This window comes from Tripterygium wilfordii, chromosome 19 (genome assembly GCF_013401445.1).
Source record: "Tripterygium wilfordii isolate XIE 37 chromosome 19, ASM1340144v1, whole genome shotgun sequence".
NCBI lineage: Eukaryota > Viridiplantae > Streptophyta > Magnoliopsida > Celastrales > Celastraceae > Tripterygium > Tripterygium wilfordii.
In genome coordinates, this window is record NC_052250.1 from 2,356,780 (window position 1) to 2,368,297 (window position 11,518).

Consider the following 11,518-nt stretch of genomic DNA (forward strand, 5'->3'; position numbering starts at 1 on the left):
TACATGGATTAAAGCAAGCACCACGAGCATAGTATGGCAAGATAGTAGAATTTCTAGTCCAAAGCAGCTACTTAGTTACATCAGCATACTCGCACCTATTCATCAAAATTCAAGGAAGAAAAGTGATAGTTGTTCTAGTCTATGTTAATGATTTGATCATCACAGAAGATAATGCAGATGAGATACATATGACTAGAGCAAATTTATCAGTTTGGTTTCACATGAAGTATCCCGGTGAATTGAAGCATTTTCTTTGACTCGAGGTAGATTGAAAGGAGGATGGCTTATTCCTCTGCTAGCATAAATATGCGAAAGACATGTTAAAGAAATATGGGATGCTTAACTAAAAGGCAATTTCTACACCAATGGAGGCCAGTATCGGCAGCTGGTGGGTAGTGTAATCTTCCTCACTCTAAACAAAGCCTAATATTGCATTTGAAAAGATTTGAACAAGAAGAAAAGAGAGACTCGTGTGGATGAAGAGAGAAACCTTTTTTTCATTAGAACCACTATACAGTATCACAATACAGAGAAAACTATTATTGCTTGTTACAGTGTAACCCTAAAAGAACGAATAAAATATACAATGTACGCAGTACATGTACTACTATTTCCCGCCTAAGTTATACGCTCCGTATCATATTGTAACATCCCCCCACAAGGTGAACGGTATGGATCAATAACGTTCAACTTACGCAAAAGATAATGAAGTTGTTTGACAGTGACTGGCTTAGTGAGTAAATCACTAGGTTGATCAGCAGAGGCAATATGTAGAAGTTTTATAAGACCAAGTTGAACTTGATCAGGAACAAAATGACAATCTATTTCGATGTGCTTAGTTAGCTCGTGAAAGACAGGGTTAGTCCCGATGTGGATGGCTGCCTTGCTATCACAAAAAAGAGGAATGGGCTGAGAAGGTTGGATCAAAAAATCTCAAAGAAGCCCTGTCAACCGAACCAGCTCACTACATGTGTTTGCCATAGAACGATATTCGGCTTCAGCAGAAGATCGTGAGACAGTGTGTTGTTTCTTGGACTTCCAGGAAATGAGAGAGCTGCCCAACATAATGCAGAATCCACTAACTGAACGACGTGAATCAGGAAAATTTGCCCAATCTGAGTCACAGAAAGTACGGACCATGGAAGAAGCAGTGGAAGGGAAGAAGAGTCCCTGCCCTGGAGAACTCTTGAGATACCGCAGTACACGTTGTGCCCATAACAAATGTTCATCACAAGGTAACTGTAGATATTGACTCGAACTGTGAATGATAAAACTGATGTATGGTCGGGTAAGAGTGAGATACATCAACCGCCCTATCAAGCAATGATATATAGTGGGATCCGCAAGAGTAGTACCAACATGACTAGACAAGTGGGTGTTTAACTCTGTAGGAGAAGAAAGTGGTTTTGCATCAAGGAATCCAGAATCACGAAGGAGGTCTATAGGATACTTTCGTTGACTGAGAGCAATCCCTTTGTGAGACAGACTGATCTCAAAACCTAAGAAATACTTCATTGGTCCCAAGAAGGCAACATAGTGCTGACAGACAAAGAAGGATGGCCTAGCTTATGGTGCCATAACATACTACCAGATGTTGTTGTCTTTGTTTTCAAAACAGAGTTGATGATAACCAGTTTAGACTTCCAAGTATACAAGCCATTACGCATGATCCCCATTCCAGTCTTCCTCAAAGTGACTAAGTCCTGTAGGAAACAAGAATTATGGTCAAAAGTGACAGAGAATCTTGGATTTGTGGTGAGTTTACTAACAGATGTAAGATTGATTTTGAAAGATGGTACACAAAAAACTTGGTGAAGTGTAACTTCATTTGAGAGAGTCACAGAACCCGTGTGTGAGACCACATGACGTTCTCCATTTGGTAATGTGACAAAACGATCAATGAGGGGATGACTAAAATGAAGAAACTTTGTGGAACAAACAATGTGGTCACTTGCACCACTATCCACCAGCCAAGATATATTCAGAGGATTAGAGAAATTTTGAATGGAATGGGCATTTTAGGAAGCATTACCTGCAATAGCTGAGGCAGATGTCAAACTAGAAGGCATATTGAGAGTACTACCTGAACTGCTATCAGGATAACTAACAGAGTTGGCAGCTTGTTGAGAACCTCCAGTAGAATTTATTTTGAGAAATGTCATCAATTGATTGCATAATTCAGGGGACATCTGCATAGTGGATTGAGCATTAGATGACTGAGTCATAAGCTCTGCCTGATTGGCATAATGAGTTTGTCCCTTGTTCCCACCACGGGCTTGCTGCTTGGGCTGCCCTGGAGGATCTCTGTTGAGCTTATAACACTTCTCAATACTATGCCCTAGCTTACGGCAGTAATTACACATCAAGGTTTTCCTCCCACCTTGAGTTGCTGTCTGACTGTTCTGTCCCATTTCTAGCGATATGGGTTGTTTAACAGCCAAAGCAGTGGAATCAGTTGAGGGAAACTGATGAGGCTCATGCATTAGTTGTCTTTCACATTAGAGAACAATATAGAGAGCCTTTTCAGTATTAGGCAGCGGATCAATTGCCAAAATCTCATTACGACCTATTGAGTAACACTCATTTAACCCCATCAAGAAAGCCATGGTGTACTCCTTCTGCTGATACCGAGCTAGAGAAGCTCGTGCCCCACAGCTACAATCAGGAATAGCATTGTAGTAAGCCAGTTCATCCCAAAAACCCTTTTGCTTGGTGTAATATTCAGTAACAGTCATCCCACTCTATCGTGTATCTCCCAAAGCCTGACGAAGCTCATATACCCGTGTGCCATCTGAAGCTGCATATCTACCTTTGAAGTCTAACCACAGTGCACGTGCGGTGGTTGAACTAGACAGACTTCCAGCAATCTTCGGAGAAACACAATTTAGAATCCAAGTAACTATAATACTATTGTAGTGGCGCCATGAGATATAGCGAGAATCAGTGTTGTTGGGTTTAGAGCAGGAACCATCAATCAGACTTTGCTTGTTTTGTCCCTCCAAAGCCGTGAGAATCATGTGACTCCAGACATGATAATTACTCTCCCCTGTGAGGGCAAGAGAAATAAGCTTGATAACAGCATAATCAATGGTATTAAGGTGAAACGGATCATCCATAAGGATTGAAGAAGACGATTGGGTGACAATCACTCCAGTTGAACCACTGATGGAACCAGAGATCTCATCAGCGACTTTGAGAGTGGTCGACATGATCAGCAAAAAAGAGAAAAACTGGGGTGCGAAAAATCAACAGCCGTATGGCTCCGATACCATGAAAAGATTTGAACAAGAAGAAAAGAGAGACTCGTGTGGATGAAGAGAGAAACCTTTTTTCATTAGAACCACTATACAGTATCACAATACAGAGAAAAATATCATTGCTTGTTACAGTGTAACCCTAAAAGAATGAATAAAATATACAATGTACACAGTACATGTACTACCATTTCCCGCCTAAGTTATACGCTCCGTTTCATATTGTAAAAGCATTTGCAGATGGTGTAGTGAGCCGCTTTATGCAAAAGCCTAATAAGCCTCACTTGGAAGCGATACTTTGAACTTTAAGGTATGTCAAAGGAACAATGGATTATGATCTATTATATAAGAAAGGTGAAGTATGCAAAATAGTTGGTTATTACGGTGCTGATTACGCCATAGATCATGACACTCGATGGTCAACTACTGGGTATGTATTCAGTACTCTTGGTAAAAGAACAGTCTCTTGGTGTGTAATAGACAACCTACAGTATCACTATCTACGACAACGGCTGAATCTAGAGCGACAACTATGGCAGCTAAGGAAATCACATGACTAATATAGTTGATGGAGGATCTTTATCAGCCAATTGACAATGGAATATCATTTATTGTGAGAATTAGTCTGCTATACACTTGGCTAAAAATCCTGTATTTCATGCAAGGACAAAGCATATGGAGGTCCATTATAACTTCATCAGGATAAGGTACTTCAAGAAAAGATCAAAATGAAGGCAATCAGAACAGACGATCAAATAGCTGACTTATTCATCAAAAGACTAAGCGCCACAAAAATTACAGAGTTTAGTAGGCAACTCAGTATGACTACTCAATTGGAACAAAAGATACGAGTCGATGCTGAACGGGAGTATTGAAGATGGTGTCATTATTGACTCTCCATTGTTCAGAAAATTCCAGGAATTTTCTTGCTTGTATTTTCTAGAACGGTTGATAAATTTCTTTGGTACCACAAGTCACCGACTTGCATTGTCTAGAAAGTCTTGAATCAGCAAGCAAAAGATTGTGTTGTTTAGAAACTTCAGTCGGCAAAACTATACTCTAGTATAAATAGGATGTGTACGCAAGTGAGGGAAGCAAGTTGTAGACACAAACACAAGGAAGAGCGAGAAAGAGTGAACCATAGAGTTGCTAAGAATGGTCTCGGAAGGAAGGCCTAGTGCTTGCTAAGAAATTTCTAAAGGATTACAACCCACTAGAAGCAAATTGATGCAAATTTTGAAATTGCCACATGGATAAGTGAGGTGGCCAAATATAGAGTTGTCTAGATGATGTGTCATGCGTAAAGATTTCAAATGTTGTTCTCTTGAAGAAGTCGTTGTATCCACGCTAAAATGAAAAAAAGAATATGTAGTCAAAAGAGAAAGAATCAATATTGTTCCATTGTTTGCGCATGGAGTAATTCTCGCTTGTGAAATACAAATTTTCTCATATATGTGGTCCGAAATTAAGAGCTCAAAATGATGTGGAGTTTCCATTTTTTACAAGCTTGTAAATTGAATTCTTTGTAGGAGACAAATTTGTTGGGCAATTTTTGAAAATATTAGACAAAAATCCTTCATGAGAAATATTGCTTCAAATAACCATTATTCAAATAGTATTTAAAACTTTTCCTTCTAGAATAAAGGAATAGGAATTGACCAACCATATATTGCTAGATTGTAAAATATCACATTATATCCCTATCATATAGAAAGATATTTATCATTATATTTTAAATCCTCAAATTTTCCATGTTATTCTACAAAAAATTGGGAAGATATTGATTGACTTTACCCACAAAATGAACTATAAAATCCCCCTAACTTTGGTGTTTTAAAGCATAAGAAAGAAAACAAAACAATCACTATGGCAAGAAGAAGAATTAGGCTTGCATGGATAGAAAACAGGGCTGCTAGAAAGGCGACTCTGAAAAAGAGGAGGCCAAGCTTGCTTAAAAAAGTTAGTGAGCTATCTATCTTATGTGATGTCCCTGCTGCAATTATCATCAACAGTCCAGATGAGCAAGAAGCAGCACTGTGGCCTGCACAACGGCAAGTTGTGCAGCAAGTTCTATCTGGGTTCCTCGACCTCCCAGAAATTGAGCAGTCAAAGAAGACTCTCAATCAGGAGACTTACTTGACGGAGGAGGTCGATAAATTAGGGAAAAAAGTCCTAACAGTTGAGAAAAAATTGATGGAGTTAGAAATAGAAACTCTCATCAATCAAACCAACCAAGATAGGGAAGTTGGCATGTTCAATCTGTCGCAACAAAATGCACGCGACTTAGCCATCTTCACCAAAGATAAGATTAAGGAGATCAGGAGCAAGATTGGTGCTAGCAGCTCAGGCTTGAATACCGATGGCACGCAACATAATATTCAGTATTCAAGTCCTCCTCCAAACACTAATGAAGAAGGAGATGAATTTGCTAGTAGAAATGATACAGGCTATTTGTCTGATATTTTCAAACATTTTCAAAAATAATTGTCTCCTTGAATTATATTGTTTTCATAGTAAATAAAGGAAATAATGAATGATAGTTTTTTTAAATTCTTTGCTTAATGTCTATTTGTTTTTTGGGCTTTGTTCTTACATAATGTTTAACATTTTTCAATGTATAATAGTGCAATAATCAGCTTGATTTGGACTCTTTCTATGCAAATTGGTAAAGGGAAGCATAATCCAAGATAGAATAGTGTGTTGCCCAAATAATTAGTTTTTGTGGGAAAAATAAAGAATTATAATTTAGTGAATGACAATTTAATTTCCTGGTATAGTGTTGTTTGGTAGAGTATATATTTGAAAAAAAAAAGTTCGTTTATAAGTCGCAAAAAATTATTGATAGAGTATATATTTGGAAAAAAAAATCATTTTATAAGCCTTCAAATATGTTTGGTAGATTATATATTTAAAAATAAGTTAGTTTATATGTTGTTAAAAATATTTACCTATCAAAATATTTGGTATTGCATATATTTGGAAAAATAAGTCAGTCGATAAATTGTCAAAAATGTTTGGTAGAACATATATTTGGAAAAAAAAATGCTATCAAAAATGTTTAGTAGAGCATATATTTGGAAAAATATGTCAGTTTATAAATTGTCAAAAATGTTTGGTAGAACATATATTTAGGAAAAAAGAAAGTCTATCAATAACTTGTAAAAAATGTTTGGTAGAGTGTATATATATATATTAAAAAGTCTTTTATAACCTGTCAATAATATTTGGAAAAAATAAATCAATCTATAAGAAGTAAAAATGTTTGGTAGAATATATATTTATGAAAACATGTCAGTCTATAAGCTCTTATAGATGTTTGGCAGGTAGAGTGTATATTTGGAAAAAAAAATCAATTTATAAGCTTTCAACAATGTTTGACAGAGCATATATTTGAAAAACAAAAAGTCAATTTTTTAATCAAAAATTGATAAGAGTTTATATTAATCAAAAATACATGGATAAAAAACATGTGAGTAGTGTTATAGACCCCCTTACCCTCAAATGTACGTGTCATGTGAAATAGTGACTGATCATAAACACACGTGAAATGACCCACTTAACATCTAACACTTCACATTGATTGGTGGTAAAATGAAGGTAATATTTTGGGGTGTTCAAGCACTATTCAAAACATATAACTTCCTATGAGGGATTTATTTTAAGCTTATATAACTAATTTATACGCTAAATTATTTTAATAGTTTAGTTGGGTATGAGGATGGAGTTTATAAACTTCACCAAACGAGCTAAATCTCTACTTGCTTGATCAGTAAGAGTAATTTTCTATCCCTTTTCGCTTGTGTGCTAAATAGAGAAATTCTTTGCACATGCGCAATAGAGAATAATCAAGCATTTTAGATTTAGACCGATTGTTTAATGACAAGTGTCCTTTTAGCCATAATCATCATTAGTGGCCCAAGCAAGGCAAGATCAGGCTGTCCATAAATCCATGTTTAAAAAACAATGCCTTATATATGCTCTTATACAAGTTATACAACATAAATCCATGTTTAAAAAATTATGACCCAAAAAAATAATTGTAACTTAAAACAAAACAAGGAATTAGTAGCTTAATGAATGGTATACCCTAATTAAAAGATTTCTTCATCTATATCAATGGAAGATAAGAAGAATTAGAGTGAAAATTATTGTAGATGGATCAACTAATCTTCTAAAAAAATATTTAATGGAGGGATTGCATATATTAACTTTGTTGGTTTTTAAAAATGATAATATCATGCTCTTATGAAATCCATTCAAATTAATGAGGGATACTTACCTCTTCGGTTATCCGTTCAAGGAGAAATCCAAAATCGGCTAAATGATTTCGATTCATGGATTGTATCACATACATACCATTCTGCAAACAAAGTTGTCACCTTTTGGGCCTATAGGCTACATAGAGAGATACTCTCATCCGCTGATTCTATTGATTGATTATTCCCACTCTAGGAGTCCTTGTCCTACAATCTTCTTCTTGCCACTTTGATGACACGAAAGAGAACCTCCACCTAATGAAATGACCTCATGCCAATGCTTTACGTTATGGTGGATTTTGTAAGGGACCAGAGAGGGATGAGAAAGTATAGAAGAATAGATTTCTCGTAGAAAAGGGTAATGTAAATCTCGACGAGTTCTTGCGAGTTATATTTCTGGAGATGTTACTCGACTTAATAATTTTCTTGGCTACTAACTAACGAACGTGGCGCTATGTGTATCGTTTGTTCTCACCGAATGAGTTGTTGGGCTTTACACCTTTTTCTAAAGATGTTATTCTTGAGTTTGTAATTTTCTAGGCTTCTAACTAATGAACGTGGTGCTATGTGTATCATTTGTTTTCATCGAATGAGTTGTTGGGCTTTATACTTTTTCTAAATATGTTATTCTTGGGTTTGTACTTTTTAGGTTGCTAAAGGGTTTGCCCGTTTAGGGTGTTGGGAGGTGTTGGGGAGGGTTGGGTTCGTCCCGAACACCTCCCAACCCTTGACTGTTTGAGGCGTTCGGGACCGTTGGTACAAACACTTCCCAACACCTCCCAACCCAACACCCCCAACACCTCCCAACACCCTAAAAGGGCAAGCCCTTAGAACGTGGCGCTATGTGTACCGTTTATTCTCACCAAATGATTTGTTGGGCTTTTATGTCTTTTCTAAAAATTTCATTATTGAGTTTGTAATTTTCCAGATTGCTAACTAACAAACGTGGCGCTATGTATATTAGATGTTCTCACCGAATGAGTTCTTGGACTTTATACTTTTTAAAAAAATCCTCTCAAGTTTGATTTGCATGTATATTACTGTATCCATAGTAGGAATATTTTTATTAAAATACGTTGAAATCATATCACCACGAAAGGGAAATTGTCGTATTTTGGAAAAATTTTGAAAAAGAATTAATTATACAGAAATTTTCAATGGCCTCTTCAAAAAGAGCTAATTATAGTGAATTAATATATTAATTATATGAATCATTTATAATGAATATATTAATTACACCTAAAAATTCAAATCCAACTGCCTAACTCCATTCCTCCCTTTCTCTCATCTTCTTGCTCTCTGCTTTGTCATTATGTCTGTTGTTTTTGAGTTTGTACTCTCCAACAATGGCAGCCAATCCGATGACAAGAGTTACCTCCTTGAAGCTCTGATGGGTTTCAGATTCAATGTACGCGAGGTCGAGATGGGTACACGATGGCTATTGATTCTACAAATGGCCCACGATCTCACTATATTTGATTCTCGCTGTCATTTCCTGGTGTTCATTTGTTGTTTTGTTTAATTATTTAGGTTTATTTTATCAATGTAGGAATAGAACTTTGCAAATGTGGTCTTTTAGGGTTCATCCACTAATTCTTTTTTCTAGTTAATCATCACTTTTTGGTTTTTAAGAAAGTAACTAACCAAAAAAAAGAGAGAAGATTTGTAAAATCTTGAACTAATAATGAGGAGGGATTCTGATTGGTTGCCAAGAAACTGAAGGAAGAGAAAAATGAATGAATGAGAGGTTAAATTTTCACAATGTTATGATTTGCCATTTGATCGAAAGTAATAGCCTGGGTGCTGAGTTTATTAGATTCGGAAGTAAATTCTTGATTAAATGCTGATGATATTTCTCTCGTGGCTTAGTCTTATATTAATCAAGTTACGAATTCTCGAACAAACAAGAGAATTTCGGTTTTGTCTATAACTTTTTATGTTATATACTAAAATGTTTACTGAAAATAGGAGAGGAATCAAAAGAATATGGAAGTCCTATTGTTTTGGCGTCAGCAATAACAAATATCATAAAGTCCATTACTGAAGCGCTCTCGAAGAAAACAAAAAAACAGTAGTTTCTTCTAAGCCAATAATGATGAGAGCATATATACAAATTGTCCTAACTCCACGATTATTGTACCTCGGGCTTTGTCCTTAAGGTGGGAGTCATATTGTATTCAATATACCGCGGAAGACAAGGTCGTAATGATTGTCATTATATGTTTTTAATGGTTTGATATATTTTTTGCAGGCAAAGAAGGGCCAACCGAAGAGCACACTCGATGAAAATTTTTCCGTTCGACAGTCTGAATCGACATGTACTGGCACTTGGATTAGAGTTGGTAAATTCGGGATCATGGAAACCTATTCAACTCTCTCGTAATGGGCCTCCTATATCCCACTTATTTTTTGCTGATGATCTCTTCTTATTTATGGAGGCCAGTTTGGATCAAGTGGATGTTGTCAAATCTTGTCTAAAAAATTTTTGTGAGGCTTCTGGGCAGAAAGTCAGTCAGGAGAAAACAATTATGTTTTGTTCTCATAATATGTCAGGTTGTCGGGCCTGAGAACTAAGTCATGCTTTTGGTTTTAAGCTGACTGATAACTTAGGAAGATATCTTGGAGTTCCTCTTTTTCATGAAAAAGTTGGGGTTCATTCTTTCCAATCTATGTTAGATAAAGTTAAAGGTCGTCAATTAGCAATTGGAAAGCCTCAAACATGAATTTAGCGGGAAGGATTACTCTTGCTCTATGCCGATTTATACAATGCAAACAACCAAACTTCCAGTAGCTATTTGTAAAGGTTTGGAACAGTACTGCCGTAACTTTATTTGGGGTTCTCATGGTGACACTAAAAGATCTCATTTGGTAAATTGGGAGAGAGTTTGTAGTGATCGGAAGGAGGGTGGGCTTGGTTTCAAGCGTTTAGTATACCAGAATGATGCTTTGTTGCTGAAGCAGGGATGGGCTTTGCTGACTAACATGGACTCTTTCTGGGTTCAGATTATTCGACACAAATATGGTGTTGGAACTGAAAGCTTTCCTTTGGTCTTACCTGGTAACACGGGGTCCAACTTTTGGAGGGGCCTTCAACGTGTTTGGCCTAGGATGTTAGAGGGAATTCAATGGACCATTGGGGATGGTGGGATCGTGAAATTTCGGGAGAACATGTGGATTGGTGGTGGTGTGGTTCTAGCTAACAATGTCACTATTCCGATTATCGAGAGTGAATCTCAAAGAGTTGTTGCTGATTTTGTGGATGAGTCAGGCATGTGGAACTGGTCAAGATTTATAGGTAGGGTCTTGGATGAGCTGTATGCAAGGATTGCAGCTAATACAGAAGATGCAAGTCGATACTGAGGGGGAATATTGAAGATGGTGTCATCACTGACTCTCCATTCTTCAGAAAATTCTAGGAATTTTCTTGTTTGTATTTTCTAGAACGGTTGATAATTCTTTGGTACAACAAGTCACCGACTTGCATTGTCTAGAAAGTCTAGAATCAGCAAGCTAATGATTGTGTTGTCTAGAAACTTCAGTCGGCAAAGCACCGACTATACTCTAGTATAAATAGGATGTGTGCATAAGTGAGGGAAACAAGTTGTAGAGACAAAAACAAGAGAGTGAACCATAGAGTTGCTAAAAATGGTCTCGGAAGACCTTGTGCTAGCTAAGAAATTCCTAAAGGATTACAACCCACTAGAAGCAAATTGATGCAAATTTTGAAATTGCCACATCGATAAGTGAGGTGTGCCAAATGTAGAGTTGGCTAGATGATGTGTCATGCGTAAAGATTTCAAATGTTGTTCTCTTGAAGAAGTCGTTGTATCCACGCTAAAATGAAAAAAGAATATGGAGTCAAAAGAGAGAGAATCAAGATTGTTCCATTGTTTGTGCATAGAGTAATTCTCGCTTGTGAAATACAAATTTTCTTATATATGTGGTCCGAAATTAAGAGATCAAAATGATGGGGAGTTTCCATTTTTTACAAGCTTGTAAATTGAATTC